This window comes from Lepidochelys kempii, chromosome 3, assembly GCF_965140265.1.
Source record: "Lepidochelys kempii isolate rLepKem1 chromosome 3, rLepKem1.hap2, whole genome shotgun sequence".
In the NCBI taxonomy this organism is placed as follows: domain Eukaryota; kingdom Metazoa; phylum Chordata; order Testudines; family Cheloniidae; genus Lepidochelys; species Lepidochelys kempii.
Window position 1 is genome coordinate 70,144,638 of NC_133258.1, and position 18,152 is coordinate 70,162,789.

At 40.7% G+C, this 18,152-nt stretch overlaps 1 long non-coding RNA gene across 1 annotated transcript; it reads left to right on the plus strand.

Annotated features, from left to right (window-relative positions):
• The first annotated feature begins 4,769 nt into the window (after positions 1-4,769).
• On the plus strand, positions 4,770-13,629 carry LOC140908187 (uncharacterized). Its single transcript, XR_012157794.1, has 3 exons — positions 4,770-5,074; positions 12,322-12,395; positions 13,263-13,629. It is a non-coding gene; the product is annotated as an uncharacterized lncRNA (long non-coding RNA).
• Positions 13,630-18,152: the final 4,523 nt, after the last annotated feature.

Below are 18,152 nucleotides of genomic sequence, written 5' to 3' on the forward strand. Positions count from 1 at the left end.
ATAGAAGTCCAAGGATTAGATGGAGTGTCTAGGGTGCCGAGGGGTTTAGCATGTGGCATCATAGGGCATGCACACAAGTCACAAGAGTCAACTTAGTCCTGGATCTTGGCTTACATATGAGGCCACCAGAAGAAATGGGAAGCCATGAAGAAGGTCTTGAGGCAGCCAAAGTGGCCTGCCCATAAAGTGTCATGGTGAGAGATGAAGTGCTTCTAGCCAGGAGCACCCCGGTGGAATGCGCCCGGGGGGATGGATTCTTCCTAAAAGTGAGGAGGCCATGAGGCCCTGCCCCCTCTGTGGCCCCGCCCTATCCCTCCTTGTCCCCCCCAAGTCCCTGCCCCCTGGCCAAGCTTGAAGCTGGAGCCCAGGCCCCTCCACCGCTCAGGTGGGGTGGGCCTGAGAGCAGCCCCCATGGTAAGTGGATGGTCTGCAGCTCCCCACAGCTTCTGGCCTGGAGGTGGCCCAAAGAGCTGTAGGCAGGCCATGGTAAAATGGTGCCAATCTTTGAAGGCCAATTTAATTGCAAGTAGTTCCTTATTCAATATTTCATAATTACATTCTGTCAAGGTGAGATTTCGGGAAAAGTAGGTGCAGAGCTGCAGGACTTGCTGTGGGCCAAACCTCGCGGAGAGGATTGCCCCTATGGCTACGTTGGAGGAATTAGCTTCCATTATGAGTTCTTGGGCAGGATATGGGTGTGCTTGAATGTGGGCAGTGGTGAAAGCTGTCTTGAGTTGTTCAAAAGGAAGGTGATCGCTGGATGTCAAAACAAATTTGGTGGTCTTGCGGAGGTCATAGAGGTATTTGTACTGAATAGCCGGGAATGAATTGTTGGTAAAAGCTGGCAAATCCCATGAAGTGCTGTAACTCCTGGAGGGACCTGGGCACAGTCCAGCTACAGATGGTCTCCATCTTCTGGGGGTCCATTTTAACAGCCTACAGGGAGAAGATTAACCCAGGAATTCTGTAGAGGACTGGTCAAAGGTGCATTTTCCCAACATCATTAACAGGTCATGTTTTTATAGTCTTTCCAGGATGGAATGAATGGGGTAACAATGCTCTTTAAGAGTGTCTGAGAATACAAGTATGTCATCGAGATAGATGACTACACACTGGTCCAGGATGTCTCTAAATACATTATTCACAAAGTGTTGAAAGGTTATAGGGGCATTGGTGAGACTGAAGGGCATTACTAAATATTTAGAGTGCCCATAGTGGGTTCAAAATGCAGTCTTCCATTCATCCCCTGCCCAGATACGCACTAGGTTGTAAGCACCTCAGAGGTACAGTTCAGTGAAGATTCTAGCGGACCACACATGATCTAGTAACTGCAGGATCAGAGGTAGAGGATACTCATTCCAGATCGTTACCTGGCTTAGGGCCTGATAGTCTACCCAAAGGCATAGAGTTACATTCTTTTTCTTGACAAATAGGACTGGAGGCCCTACTTGGGAGGTGGAAGGCCCAATGAAGTCCTTGGCTAGGTTTTCCTGGATGTATTCACGGAGGGTTGCCAGTTCAGGTTTGGACATCACATAGATCTGTCCATAAGGGACCTTCACCCCAGGTTTCAGATCTATGGGGCAGTCATAGTCTTGGTGTGGGGATAGTGTGTCCACATTCTTCTTCTCAAAAACATCCACATAGTCCCAGTATTTTTCAGGGAGATGGGGCCTCAGGCTTGGGAGTGATTCTTTCTGGCTAACCATTGCCAGCTGGAGTCCCTCATCAGGTCACTTCTGATTGGCCACAGGAGCCCTGGACCAAAAAAGTTGGGCCCAGCTGACTGCAGGCAGACCCTTTGGCAGTATTTGGAAGGGAAGTTGATGCTTTTCTCTCTCAGGGAGACTCAAGGATCATGCTTGTTCAGTCAAGTGGTGCCAAGAATTATGGGGAAATGGGGAGAGTGGATGATGCTGAACTGTAGCACTTCCTGTTGACCCCAGATTACAGCCTCTAGGGGCATTATTTCCTGAGTCACTGGCCCTGAGGACAGGAGGGACCCATCTATCATTTCTACGAGAACTGAGGTTGGCCTTGGGAGGAGAGGGATTTGTACTGCTTGAGTGGTTTTAGCATCAATGAAGTTATCTGTTAGCTAGGAATCGATCGGGCCTAAGGGGGTGGGGGGAGAGAAATCAGTTTGGCCCCATCTATAGTACCTAACTGTAGTTGTATTTGGAAGTATGGGGATGACCCATGTGTCCTGGATCAGGTTTCTCTCAAGGACTCAAGGTAGTTCAAGAGCATAGCACCTGGGTGGTGCCCATGCTGGTTCTCCCTATATGGCCTGGATTCATTAGTTTCCCTGATTCCTTGAGAGCAGAGGTTTTCAATGGGCCAATGGCAAGGGCATGTCCTGGTGCTCCACAATAAAAACATAGAATACTGCACCATCACCACACCTTTTCTTCCAGGGTCTAGTGTTGGTGACCCAGATCAACCTGCATTGGTTTGTGGCTGGGCCCTGGGGTTTTAGGCATAAGATTTAGGTGGTGTGGTAGTAGGGTGCCCCACCTCTCCTTCTTCTGCTCTTGCAGCTGGTTGTCAAAGTGGAGTGAGAGGCCAGTAAATGCCTCCAAGCAGGTTGGGGTCTCCACGTGGGCTTGTTCATTTTTTACTTCCTCACTAAACCCATGCTGAAAATGAGGTAGTTGGGCTGCCTTGTTCCACTCGACATCAGCTGCAAGTTGCTGGAACTGGGCATCATATAAGGCTGCTGGACCTTGTCATTGCTGGAACCTTCATAGGGTGTCTTCTGCTGAGCAAGCGTGATGTGGGTCATCAAAGATTGTGAACAATGTTTGCATTCCAGTCCATCAACACCATGCTGCCTTGTTCAGGATGGGAGAGGCCTAGTCAAGTGCTCTCCAGTAAGCAAATTGATCACTAGCCCACCCTGGCCTGGTCAGTGGCATATGTTCGAAGGCAAAGCAGGAAAAGGAGATGGCATTAGTTCAGGAACCCCCTGAACTTCTGGCGTTTCCCCTTAAAGTGTTCAGGTAATGGTTCTGTGAGGCTCAGTTCAGAGAGTATCGGGCCCAGAGCACGGAATTTTCCTCCTGGGACTGTGTTAGCTGTTCACAGACTGTCCGATTTTCCTCTAGGAGCTGAGCCACTTGGGACTCCAGCAGATGGTTCTCAGTTTGGAGTTGCATGACCCATTCCTGTGGGGGACAGTGGGTGGTGATAGACCTACCCCTTCCATATCCTGGTTAAGGGACTCCCACAGTGAGAGTTGGAAGTGGATCTGGGCAAACTGTATGGGACCTGAGTGTAGGTGGTCTAGCCTAGTGGTTGTGGCTGAGAAGTGTGGGGCCAGTGAACCAAAATTGGTGTCAGAAATTCAGCCTAACTGACAAAATAATGAGGGGATAGGCTATTCTTCACATCAACTTGCTTTTGGATTCCTTAAAAGAAAAGACTAAGGAGAGGAATGCAACAATTGCTGAGTAAAAGAAGGAGAAAGAGTGAGATTCACTATCATGGCTGCCACACTCACCATTTTCTGGGACCTTGGGATCTACTGTAATGCCACTGGGCCTTTGTCATCCTGATCCTGAGAGATGTCCTGACCAGACAGGCCATAGAGAGGGACCCAGATGACACCACCACCTCCAGCTAAATCCAAAACACCAGCCGGGATGTGAGTTTTTGTTTCCCCCCACTCCCCTGACTCCCATGTGTCTTTTCCCCTTCCCCACCTTATTTCTTCTCTTTTCTGTCTTTCTCCTTTTTTCCTCTGTCTCATGAGTCTGACTTAGCCGTCCAAGACTGCATATTTTGCACACTGCTGTAAGCCTGTGACCAGAAAGAGGCAGCTAAAACCAATGCCCTAAACAGCCTGATGCTGGTACAAGTTTGCCAGGTCTCGGAATGACTGCTAAGACCATGTGCTGTGCCTGTGTTTTTCCAGCATTGATGCTGCAAATGAGAATCAACTGCACAGAAAAAAGCTGCATTTTCTGTCTTTGCTGCTCTTTTTTCTCCTCTTTTGTGTGTATTCATCTTGTTTTGTCTTCTAGGAAACGGGATCCCACTTTAACAACAACAGCAACAACAACAGCTCCAGACCATGTCAACTAACTTCTCCTTTCTCCAAAAGGACAGTTATTACCATCTTTAATACCATCTAAGAGACTGTCAGAGAAGTTTTTCTTTTAAACTCCCTCCAGCTAATGGGAAAAGGAACAAGGGATATTGTTAAAACAAAAGCCTTACTTTACACTTCACATTTCAAATGTTTTAACTGTTTTTCCTTCTTTTTCTATATCTTTAATAAAAGGTTAAAAAGATGTTTAAGGGTATGTTTGCCATGCTACTAAGAAGGTTGAAGTCTCTGTATACCAAACCCTGAACTTGTTTAACACTGTTTAATGTTGGACAAGATTATGTTAACACCTTTGGCTCTTTGAGCCCATATATTCCATCTAGATGAACACAACTCTTCAATGGGCCTCCTCTCATGACTAAAATCTAATCATGTAAATATACTATTGGAAGATCAGGCCTTTGTCTTATTGTGTTTTATGACATTCTTGAAATTCAAGGGAATTTGGGTCCCTAATTCTCTTAGGCTCCTTTGTAAATCTCAGTTATAATACATAATAGTAGAGCAATAATTTATTTCTTAATGCAAGAGATAATAATGTCAAAGGGGATGTAGATCTCTGAGTTTCATCTCTGTAGTCCATCAAATGTCCTATGAACTGAATGAGGGAACAAAGATATGATGGAATTATTTCTGAGTATACAGAGTTGGTAATACAAAGTCTGTTTTTTTTTAAACTAATAATGTTTATAGCAGGATGCAGTATAGAAATATATATAGCAAAGGTTTGTTGGTTTGTTAAATTAAATTACTTCTCCTCTCCCCAGACAAACAGGGAACCCAACAAAGACCCTACTCTAGCTAAGGCTGAAAAAGAAATGATTGTTCCAACATGCCATGCCATTGGCACCAACACGTATGCTGCTCATAGCTACAGCAAAATCATTCTCCCTTGCCTGAAGAGCAATTGGACTTTTCTCATTTGCCCACATATCTGTTACAACACATCCCTTAAAAAAAAATGTTAGTAGAAAGGCTGAGAATATTCCCTCCTTTCCACTCTTTAATTTTTCCAATCTACTTACTTTTTCATTTGTTGCTTTTTTAATTAAGAAAGGGATGCTTCTTCTCTTGTCTGTTATCTCTTTGAAAGAACTAAGAAAAATGCCTATTTATTTCTGTGGTAGAAATCGCTTTTTCATATGGCTATGCACAATACCTGAAATAATTAGAGTATTTGCATGCAGTCTCTGAATATATTTATTATAACACAGTCTCAATAGACAAAACATGGGGATTACCATATTCTCCTCCCAGATTTGTGATGTGTTCCCAATTCCAACCCTCTACCACATCCAGGATCAACTCTCAGTTTCCAATGATGCAACTGCCATCAGATACAAATTCTTAAAACTACACAAATTGTAATCTGAAAGTCCCTGGCAATTTCCAGGAGAAAATAATAACTGTTAAGTAACTTCTGTTTTAACACCTTATTTCAGTATTGTGACAACAAAGTTTTGCCTAATTGGAGCCTGTTTTTGCAGTAACTGACAATAACTGAAGGAAATACGATGCTGTATAAGATGGCTTTTGGCTGATGTTGTAGTGCAGTGTAAAAATTGTAAAATTGAACTATATTTTATGACCTCATTTTCTGATTTGCTCTTAACAGGTAATAATCAACATAGAACTTAGTTTACTAGGTGGGTGGAGTTAGGAGTCATGTAACTTGGGCTTCATCAAATGCTAATTAATTTGGGTTTTACTTTAGGAAAATTCAGACTTCTCCTAAAAATTTTCAAAGTTACTAAGCCTTTGGTTAACTTGGGTTACAAATGACTAATAATCTCTGTGGTTTATCCCCCACTACATACCGCTCCAGCTCCACAATTCAGTGTTGGGCGTTGATATGAATGGGGAAAAGAAGAGGCCATGGCTCCAGGTTTCCCTACTCCTCTCTATAAAACACATATGAATTGTTGTAACAGAATCACGTTTTTTCCCTGGATTCAAAGATGTTGCTCCTGCAAGTTATTACTAAAGATGATACTCATAAACAGATATTTCTGTACATGATTTCATGTTGTACAATTCTTTGTACCACAAAGCAAAGAGAGTCGGAAAAGGTCCCAATGGTCTGCAAATGGACTTCAGAATTCTCACAGTGTGCCACCAATAAATTTACAATTGGAGACACAACAAGACTTTTGAAAAATATGGACACCCTAGTTGCATTAATATAAAATGGATGATTTCTTTCATATGCCCTGTTGCCCTTATCCTTCAAACACTTAAGCATGTACTTAAATTTATACATATGCATAATTCCATTAAAGTCAATGGGGCTACTCATGTGTGTAAAGCTATGCATGTTTGAAGAACTGGAGCCTTATATGTCTGATCCAAATAAACTAATAGGCATTTTAGAGATAAACTTTGTTGGGCTTTGGATCAGGCTATAAGATCCTGATCCAGTTGACCATTTAAGCATGTTCTTAACTTAAGCATATGAGTGGCCACTGAAGCTAGAGTTAAGCATATGGTTACCTGCTTCTTTGGATCAGGGCCTAACACTGTAAGACTGAAGTCCTACTAGATAGTTCAGGCATCATATATATTCCTTGTACAACTTTTTAAATATAGAAGTGTTTAAGACATTAATTACATATAATTAATATATAAATATACATATTTAAAATTAATGTCTTAAACACTTCTATATTATATATATATATATATATATATATATATATATATATATATATATATATATATATATATATATATATATATAAAATTTGATAGTGTCCTGCCACCTCACTATCCCATATTGCCCTTTCAGAGGCTTCCAACTCTATATGCAGTTACATGGGAGCCCCATAGGCTCCATCCAGCTTGTGCTTTGCCTGAAAAATATTACTTCAATGCAATCAGACTCCCATCAATAGCCGATGCCATATTCAGTCTATCTTCCTTTAACCAAAAAACCCTCCAAAAAAATAAAAAACCAACAAACCAAAAAAGTGCACAGAAGATTCCTATTCCACGTATGGGCAACAAAAATATTATGAAAAGCAACTGCACACTTACTGCTCGTGCAAAAAGACTGCATTCCAAAGCTCATCATTTGATTCTTGGCTGCTGTATTTTTTTTTTTTTTTTGTAATTTATTTTACTCATCACCTCCAAACCAGAACGTTTATTTACATTGTGGATAGCAAAATGTCTATCTGGAAAAAAATGTGAGGCCATTTTTGAGGTATGGAATGAAAAAAAAAGTATCACAACCATAAAAGCCATTCTTTCTGGTTTACTAGACCTCTGGGAGGGGGAAGGGGAAACACGAGTTGAAATCCTGTTGGCTATTGCTTCAGCTTGAAGTGAATTGGTACAGATGCTCAGAAGATATAGACGCTCAAAAAGGTACAGAGGCTCAAAATAGGTTTAATAACTGGCAGACCCTGGACTTTAGCAGTGCAGACAGACTGTTCTAAGGAAAGGGGAGAAGACGCATATGAAAGACCCATTGGAAAGCAGCTTTTGCTCCTTTGAAAGCATAGAAACTGTAGAGAGTTTTCACCTTTTTTACTTCCCCTGCTGGATGATATCTAACTGGCTGATTAATTAATTACACCTGGTGGCCAATTAGCTACTGTGAGAAATGGCTCTGAAAGAGAATCTAATTCAAAAAGATATTGGGGAGATGCAATAGGTGAATTGTAAAGTGTATGAGAAAGGTTGAGAATGTAAAAATCAATTCTCTCGGATACGTTTCCTTTGAGCATAAGTAGGCATTTCATGACCTATAAGTGCAGTCTTACTAATTGCAATGGTTAAAAAAATGGAAAAGTTTAAAGTTGCTACACAGCAGACAGAAAAATTAAATTAAAGTGGTAGAATTATTGTGGCTTTTGTCACAACATGGATGTGTTTTTAAATCAGGGGATCAAGATAAGTATTAGATCCAAGCAAATAATTCACAATGAATAATTTGTCAAACGAATTTAGCCTCTCTTTCTGCTTAAGTCATGATATGTGATTTTCTCAAGTGTGGTCTTTATTCAGCATTATTTTATAATACTTTTGTGACTTCTTTACCTCTATGGATTGATCCCAAACAGCTTTCTCTGAATATTTAGTATGCATTTTGTGCTGGCCAATTTTGATTAGTTAGGTACATTATGTGGTGGTATTATTTCTGTTTCCTGATTAGATAAGGGTACAATCACTTGTAGTCTGATAGTCACAGGTTCATATCTAAAATTTGCTTCCATTCAGATATTCAGCCATGTACCTCTACAGGTGGCTTTTTGTGTATATCTGTGCCAGTTAAACTCAGTTGCACAAATGTCTGACACATCAGGCTTTTTCTCAAGTCCCTGGCACTGGCTCCAACTCAGTTTCAGATGCTAGTTTAAGACCTTAGTCCTAATCTTCAAAGCACTTATTGGATCAAGATGCAGCTACAATAAAGACTGAATTTTAATCTACAATGTATTGAGGCAGCTGCGCTCCTTTGTGACAATGCAGATCACAAAACTGAGGATGAAATGCACAAGAACTGGGCACAAAGCATTCTTGGACAAAGGGATTTAGCTCTGGCATGAACTTCCAGAGGACACTGGGCAAATCCAGAATCTGCCATTGTTAAGAAACACTGCAAAACCTTCCTCTTTTTGATAGATTGGCTCAAATTCCCACCCCTTTGCCTTGGAGTGAAGACCTCCATCTACAACTTTTGGGGAGGCAGGAATTTATCCATAAATAACTTCAATGTACAGATATACTCCTACACTTTTATCATGGTGGACAGGCCCACACTGCAATCAAAAAATGTGATTACAGCTTGAGTAGACAGATCCAAACGATCTTTAATCTAGCTTGTTTATGTCCCGGATCAGTGAAGCTGCAGCAGTGTATGCTGCAGCGTGGGCTGTACAAGTCTGCCTGGAACCCTGGGTAATTACCTGTGGGTCTAGCTCATGCTGAAACCTGTATTGTCATGGTGCCAGTGGTCACGGACCCAGGCAAGCTAGATTGAACTAAATGACCAAGGTTGATGGGGCTGTTTGGACTCTTTGTTCATTGGCATTAGGGTTCACGTGTTAAGCACTGGAGTTGATTACATTGTTGAAAGGCACAGCTAATGCCACAATGATTACAATATAGACATAGCCTATGTGTCATTAACTGTGTCTTTCAACAATATAAAACCCCAGATGCTTAACACAAAGAACTCTAATGCAAAGGAACAACGGGTCCAAACTGCCCCTTCACTCTTGGTCATTTAGTTCAACATTAGGCACCTCCTTCCATTTGGGATTCATGATTCATTTGGTGCAAGGTTGTAGTGGCCATGCACTTGTGTTGTTCCTTGGATAAAGCAAGAGAGCTACAAGCGAATCCCTGTGCCTATCTCCCAGGCCTGTGCTGAAACTGCTTTTGGGCTTGCAGTGTCCCATCAGCCGTAGTGTCTTTCCCCTGCCTGTGACTTACAGCCCGTGGACTTCTCCTCAGTGGCTGGCCCATCTTCCAATGAGAAGAGAGCTGGCAGTGGTATACAAGGGGAGAGATTTCTTGCCAACTCTCTAATGAATTGGCACTCTGAAGAGTAGAGAGCCCACTGGGGCTGTACAACAGTATTTGCCCATCTGTGAGTTTCAGGAAAAACTCTGGTGGATAAGTTTCAGAGTAACAGCCGTGTTAGTCTGTATTCGCAAAAAGAAAAGGAGTACTTGTGGCACCTTAGAGACTAACCAATTTATTTGAGCATAAGCTTTCGTGAGCTACAGCTCACTTCATCGGATGCATACCGTGGAAACTGCAGCAGACTTTATATATACACAGAGAATATGAAACAATACATTCTCTGTGTATATATAAAGTCTGCTGCAGTTTCCACGGTATGCATCCGATGAAGTGAGCTGTAGCTCACGAAAGCTTATGCTCAAATAAATTGGTTAGTCTCTAAGGTGCCACAAGTACTCCTTTTCTTTCTGGTGGATAAGAATCTCCAAAGGCTCCTCTAAGAGAAAAGTTGGACCCTTAAGGTACATTCTGATCTATATCGTCTGTTGTTTTATCTAGGTCTGTATAGGACATAATTTAATTTTTACCTTCTTTCAACAGCTCTGCATATCTGACTTTTTAGATATCTTTTACTTAAAATGATGTACTTCAGATTCATATCAAATATCTTGTAATAGTTGCACAACAGATTCAATGCATTTTGAGTACCCATAACTACAGTACGAATGTGAGATGTTCCCTCATGCAGGGATTACAATATTGTTAGAAGAGTCTTGTTATGGTCTCTTAATACAATGTGCTGCTTTGGGTAGTAGTTAGGAACTCCTAGAGGACACAGCGATAGTGTTCTTCTAGTGCTTTTAGGTATCAGCAAAAAACATCTGGGGAGTTATTTCCCTGATCCATTTCTCTGAGCTGAAAAAAGGTTTTATAGAATGTTTAACTAGAAAAAGATCAGCTGAAGTTAAATAAACCAGGCAGCAGCAACTTTCATTGATCCTTCAAAACTCTTTTGCTCAGCTCTGCTTCCAAAACAATGAAGCTTCGCACCCCAATTCCAGATATGATATGCTCACACATTACTATGGCAATAGTTGCCATTACTATTAGTTACCTAGTCTTTAAAAATTAAAAATCAGCTGATCATAAGAAAGAGACCTCGGAGTCCAGAGAATTTGAAATCTGAAAATATAGCATGGGCTACTATATATTTTCAACCAATATATATTTATGTTTATAACTCTTCCTATTATTTTGAGCATCCAAAAATATTGTTTGCTAACTCACTGTTGTTTCATTTCAATATAAAATAATAGAATTGTAGGACTGGAAGGGACCTTGAGAGGTCATCTAGTCTAGTCCCCGAACTCATGGCAGGACTAAGTATTGTCTTAGACCACCCCTGACAGGAGTTTGTCTAACCTGTTCTTAAAAATCTCCAATGATGGAGGAGGTTCCACAACCTCTCTAGACAATTTATTCCACCCTGACAGTTAGGAGGTTTTTCCTAATGTCCAGCATAAACCACCCTTGCTGCAATTTAAGCTCATTGCTTCTTGTCCTATCCTCAGAGGTTAAGTAGAACAATTTTTCTCCCTCCTCCTTGTAAAACCCTTTTATGTACTTGAAAACTGTTATGTCCCCCCTCAGTCTTCTCTTCTCCAGACTAAACAAACCCATCTTTTTCACTCTTTCCTCCTAGATCATGTTTTCTAGGTCTTTATTCATTTTTGTTTCTCTCCTCTGGACTTTCTCCAATTTGTCCACATCTTTCCTGAAACATGGTGCCCAGAACTGGACACTCCAGTTGAGGCCTAATCAGTGCGGAATAGAGCAGAAGAATTACTTCTCGTGTCTTGCTTACAACACTCCTGCTAATATATCCCAAAATGATGTTTGTTTTTGGTTTTATTGCAACAGCATTACTGAGTGTTGCACACCATATAAACTCCTTCATTTATTTTTAACCAATCCAGCTGTTTAAAAATTGGTGACATGATGAACATGAGATTCATTTTTTTCCTATCCTAAATAAGCAATAACACTCATTGGAACACAGGAATGGCCATACTGGCTCAGGTTCAGAAGTCTGTCTAGTTCAATATCTCATTTCTGACAGTAGTCAGTACCAGATGCTTTAGAGGAAGGTGCAAGAAGCTCTTCAGGAGACAGTTATGGAATATCCTGCACACAGGGAAATTTTCTTCTTTTCCACCATGAGTTATTAGCATGAGGGTTTATATTCCTCCTAAAAACATAATCCTCTCTAATGTAACTGATGTTCCACAGGGAAACCTGCAAAACGGGTTGGATAGCTCCTTTGAGTCTCCTGCAAATGGAGCCAGCCATCTCCCCAACTTCCGCCCTGGTGAGAGGAGATGAACAACTGTCCTAAGCTCTCCCAACAACAAGAGGAGCCAACCGGCAGCCCGGATGTTCTCCTGAATGTGGCTCCAGTGTATGCAAAATGCATCCAAGATGAGTCGATAATAAAACAAGTGGTCACTTCCTCCAGGGACAATAGCAGATAAATTGCTCAAGGATAAAAATAGTTCATAGTATTGTGCAAACTTTAGCCTTGAGCAATATTATATTGCCTTTGCCCCCAAACAAGTATCCATTTATATAATAGCTTATCTTCCTCATTTGTACATTTTGTTTTTTCCCTTGCACTGCACTGTGTATTTTTGCCTGCATGATGAAGTAAAAAAACCGCCATTTATTTAAATATTTTCCAGGTGGGTGTAATGTTGTGAAAGGAGCTGGCCTGACAGCACTGGAGATTGAAGCCCCTTGCTTATCAACAGAACAGGTACTGCCCAGTTCTCAGCAATGCAGGCCTCCTGACATTGTCCCACCCATGTGCCTCAACAACCAATCCAGAGACATGATGATCTCTAGAAGTCAGATGCTAGTTCAGTCAGTGTCCTTGCTAAATTAATGACCAACTGGTGCCAGCTGTGCTCTTTTTTATGTGATGCGAACAATCATTTACGTAGCTTAGGACCAGACTAGAACCCAACAGCACAGTCAAGGGGCTGCAGAGTAGATGGAGTTCTGACTTGATCAACATTCTTCCTTAGCAAAAACAATGAGGAGTCCTTGTGGTACCTTAGAGACTAACACATTTATGTGGGCTTTTGTGGGCTAAAACATGCGTCTGATGAAGTGGGTTTTAGCCCACAAAAGCTGATGCCCACATAAATGTGTTAGTCTCTAAGGTGCCACAAGGGCTCCTTGTTGTTTTTTATGATACAGACTAACATGGCTACCACTCTGAAACCATTCTTCCTTGGGTCTCTGATCTAGCTCTGCTGCTTGGTGCAGAGAGGGTAAGGAGATGAGCTACCCTCCTTTTCATACCCCTCCACAGTCCCTTTCAGACATCTAGCATTTGTATAGGTACTGCTATAGAGCAGGGAATATGTTTCTCAGTGGGAACCTGACCCTTTCTTGCATGGGAATGCAATGAAGAGAAGAGGGAACTTTTTGTGCCCTCCACAACTCCTCTGTGTACCAGAGCAAGGGATGGCTGGAATCTGTCTCCTATTTGTTGCGTAACAATGGCCAAACTAGAGGTAGTCTCCTCTTTCTGGGATAGAGCAAAGTTCATCATTCGGTACCTGTATTCCCAATAACTGTTTGTTCTTTTACAAATTCTTTTTCTTTTCCTTTGAAGGGCCTTGTAACACTGTGAGCTGAACACCAGAATTTAGCTGGAGTGAAGAGTGATGTTAAATAGAAGCATTTCCATTGACTCTAACTATTAGTTTCAAAACTGAAGAGAAAAAAACGCGATGAAAAGCAAAATGATGCACCGAGTTGACTTTAAAACACTATAGGTTTCCATGGATTTTACTACTCTTCTTTGTAGTTTTTTGTTTTTTTTTTTACTTTGAAACCTGCACAGACTTGACTTCAAATATATTTACGGTGGCCCTTCTGCTGACCCTGAGTAGGTTAATCTGGTGATGCATATTGTATAATGTGATTACAGAAGGTAAAACCAGGCGAATACAGTCCAGTATATGGAGTTCTTTAGCAGCTTTGATGTGTATCTCTCAATTTTCTGTCTTGCTTTAAAATAAAAAAAAAAAAATGGTGTCAGCAGTGCTATAGTGCTTGATTAACACTGCCATGTTACCCTAGGCAGACATTGTCTGTACCTGTCTTGTTTCTCACAGTCATGCTCCTTTGGTCTTTTCAGAGTTATGAATACTTGAGACACTCCTACAAATGACTGTGCTGATTAAAAAAGCTTGATCATATCATCTTTTAGCTTTTAAATGTGCTGTCAAACAATGGAATCAGAACTATGGGGCTGTGGCAGTTATTTCATATTAATGCTCTGAGTTCAAACAAAGTGTCAAGATGACTAAGTACAAGGGATTTTCAGAATGCTTTAATGTTGCCTCATTTCAAATCACTTCATAAGCAGCTTGGTAATGAGCTCAATAAATTCTGTTGGAAAAAAATACACTAGCTACAAAAAAAAAATGGAGCTATTTTATAATTGGCCCTCGGGGCTCGTGGGAAGGAGTCTTGTTTCCTGTTTGAATCCACTTTGTTAGTGCCGCATTTGTAGATGGCTAAATGAATATGAAATATTGTAATTAAGTACATCACAAACTGTTTATCTTGTCAGCAGTGTTTTTCTTTAAAAGCTGGCTTGTTGACCACTGGTGTATTATCCCCATTTTTCTGTGCCTTGCCAGCTGTAATAGAGGAATCCAAAACACTGTAGGGGGGTGGAGACAGAGAAAGAAGACAACAAACAAATACAATATGAAACCTAGTAGTGGCTTTCTTTTCCATGGAGCAGGTATTCTTTTCATTAGCTCTGAGCTGTATATTCACTAAGCAAAATGACTTTATAAAATCTCTGCTGGGCTTGATGAAAGAATGTGATACATATAGGTCTGGGTCTGGCTGTATGGTGCCTCACTGGGTATCCTGCTGAGCAGATTGTTTTTATTCATGACAGAGGCAGAAAACCAATCTGACTGCTGGAAAAATGAGAACTGGCTTATTATTGATTGGGAGTCGAGTGACTGGGCTTCTCCTTAATCTCCACTGTTATTCTAAAGGTTTGGTATTATGATAATCTTTTGACCTCCTCAATTTCTTACTTTAGTTCAGTCATGTAGGATAGCTGTAGCCCGTGACAAACTCATCTAGTATGCTTTGCACTAGGATCTGTTGAAAAGTTTGCCTCAGGGCCAAATCCTGCTCACCTGAGTCAGTGAAGTAGCTGTGTTGACTTTACTGGGACTTCTTGTGTGATTAAGGTGTGCAGAATTGGGCCCTATAGTTGCAAATATTGTGAACTTTGTGTCTGTGCATAGTGACTATATAAATGAAAAATTCACAGTGTTTTCTAGTATTTAACTTCATTTCCCAGAGCCATCTCAATAGCCTCTCTTCTATAAAAGAAGTTCAACATCTGAAATCTCTTCACATTTCAGCCTTAGGAGGAAATAAAACCATCTTCATATTATATTATTCTTCTTCCTTCTAACACAGACCAACACAGAAAAGTATGCTTCTCTGGGCACCCTTAACATTATTCACAGATCAATAGAGTTTAAGGGCAGAAGGGACTATTACATCATGTAGTCTGGCCTCCTGATATCACACACCATGCAGTTTTAGCCTTTTGCACCTGTACTGAGCCCAATGACTTGCGTTTGGCTAAAGCATATCTTCTAGAAAGACATCCAATCTTGATTTAAAGACATGGAGATGGAGAACCTGTCACTTCTCTTGGCAATTTGTTCCAATGGTTAACCACTCTCACTGTTAAACATGTGTGCCTAATCTCATATTTGAATTTGTCTGGCTTCAACATCCAGCCATTGGTGCTTGTTCTGCCTGTCACAGATTAAAGAGTTCTTTAGCACACAGTATTTTCTCCCCTTGAAGATAATTTCACATTAAAATCAAGTCACCTCTCAATCTTCTTTATGATTAACAAATCAGATTGAGCTATTTAACTCTCATGGTGAGGCATTTTTTCCAGACCTCAAATCATTTGGGTGTCTCTTTTCTGCACTCTCTCCAAGTGAAAATAACAAAACAAAACAAAAGCAGCAGGAAGCCCCTAAGTAAAACTTCACCCCCAACACAACAAAACAGGTGGGATTTCTTTCACTGCCAAAATTCTCTCCCATAAACATTAATGTAATGAGGCCCCACTCTTTTCAGATATCCAGGTAATAGGATAGGCCTTGCAAATGGGCACCAAAAGTCAACAGCCTATTCCAGGGCCCCCTTATGGGGAATACTCCATCACCAGCCCCACTTTCTGTTACACCAAGGGGACTCCAACGCTCAGTTGACCACAACTGTGGCAGTATTTATCTATTTATTGAACATAATTTTATCTGTTTTTGAAGATTTTTGATCACTTGCAGAATTTCTATTTGCTTTACCACAAAAGACTTAAGTACATAATCAAATCACCCTTTCATAAAAATAAACATTTTCCATTGGAACATACAATAGGATTTGCCATACTATAACAGAACATTGGTCGATCAAATACAGTATCTGGACTGAATAGAGTCACTGGATTTATGGTTTATTAGAACAATCTATAATTCATTTAAATGCCGCACACCCAGATTGTTTCTCCCTTTCCCCCTTGTAACTGGAGAGGTGTTAACGGGCCACTTCACCTTGAATGCCCCCTTGAAATAGATGTGTTAACTACTTATGCGAAACAATATGTTCCACCTTCTATTTAGCTGTTACACTCTAAGTACATTTCTCAGACCTGAAGAAGAGCTCTGTGTAAGCTCCAAAGTTTGTCTCTCTCACCAACAGAAGTTGGTCCAATAAAAGACATTACCTTAACCTCACCCACCTTGTCTTTCTATCTGGCCTCTGGCAGTTTCATTAACTGATTCTTCAGAGAAAAGCCAAACCTACCATAATGCACTTAGCCAACTGTGTAATTCTCCACATTATGAGGGAAAAAATCCTTCCTGACTACAGGTGATCAGTTTATGCCCTGAAGCATGAGATTCAATTGTACTCTTGTCTTAGCTTTTATAACTACAAATGTTATTACCAGTCACAAAATTATCCAACCCTTTAAACTCCAGTCACATAATATTTTGATGATGACTTTCTGTGGTAGTAAATTCCAGTCGTTGATTATAAGCTATATGAAGTAGCATTTCTTTTATTGCTTGTATATTCTCTTGCTATTAGTTTAATCAATTGACCTCCCCGACAGTCTGATATTATAGTAAAAGGTAAGGAGAAGGTGCTGAACAGTTTTCACTGTATCCATCAACATTTTGAACATCTCAGATACCTTCTGTACCCTCTTCTTTACCAGGCTAAATTATCCTAGCTTTTTGCAATCTCTTTTTATTATATATACAGATATATGTAAATATATATATACACAAAGTCGCACCTTGCCTCAAATTATATTTGTTGCCTTTCTGTGGATCTTTGCAGTCCCAGTTCTGGGTCAGATTCTCTTTTAAGACTGCATGGCAGAGGGGTAGGCCTGGGCATCAGACAGCTGGTTATGACTCTCTGATATTCAAAACTATCACCAGTTCTGCCACCATTTAGAGATGCAGCTAGTCAATTCGAAGTTGTGCCACATAGAAAGGTCCTTAGTGAGCCCTTCTGCAGTGAAGGATAATAGGGTAATATAGAAGAACTCCACCATGTCCCCTCCCACAATATGGCCCTGTGACATTATATGATTAAAATATGACCATATAGATCATTATTGCAACCACTGTTATATACTTGCAGCAAATATTGTACAAAGGTTGTTGAGTGAGGTGTCTATGAAAAGGTTATGATTTGCAGGTTATGATTATGCTGTCTGTATGCATTGTATCATTTTAGTATGTGAAGTTATAAGTATTGGCTCTATACTTGGATTTCAAATGTTTGCTCCTGGGGTAACGCCCACAAAGTAATTAGCAAGCACATCTCAGAGGGAATTCAAATTGAGTGGTCCATCGAAAGAACATTTAACTGACAATGGACCATGGGATACGCCTATCTACACTTAATGAAATTTCCTGGCAAAATGCATGGACATGTGACTTGCCCATGTGACTCCAAACTCCATCTTGTTGCTGTCCACAGTAAGAACAATGGGATGCCCTCAACATGGCAAAAGCTATAAAAGGCCCTGGAAACACCTCCATTTTGTCTTCAATCCTGCTTCTTACCTCTGGAGGACCTTGCTACAAACTGAAGCTCTGAACAAAGGACTGAATGACCCATCCAAGCTGTGATGTACTCCAGAGACTTGACTTAAGTCAGCAGCTTATTCTATCACTGCTGCAAGCCTGAACCAAGAATTTTGCCATTACTGGATGTAATTGATTCCTTTAACCAATTTTAACTCTCACCTTTCTTTTTCTTTCTTTCTTTCTTTCTTTCTTTCTTTCTTTCTTTCTTTCTTTCTTTCTTTCTTTCTTTCTTTCTTTCTTTCTTTCTTTCTTTCTTTCTATAAATAAACCTTTAGATTTTAGATATTAAGGGATTGGCATTGTTAGGATATAGATATTCAGGCCTGTCTGTAAAGGCC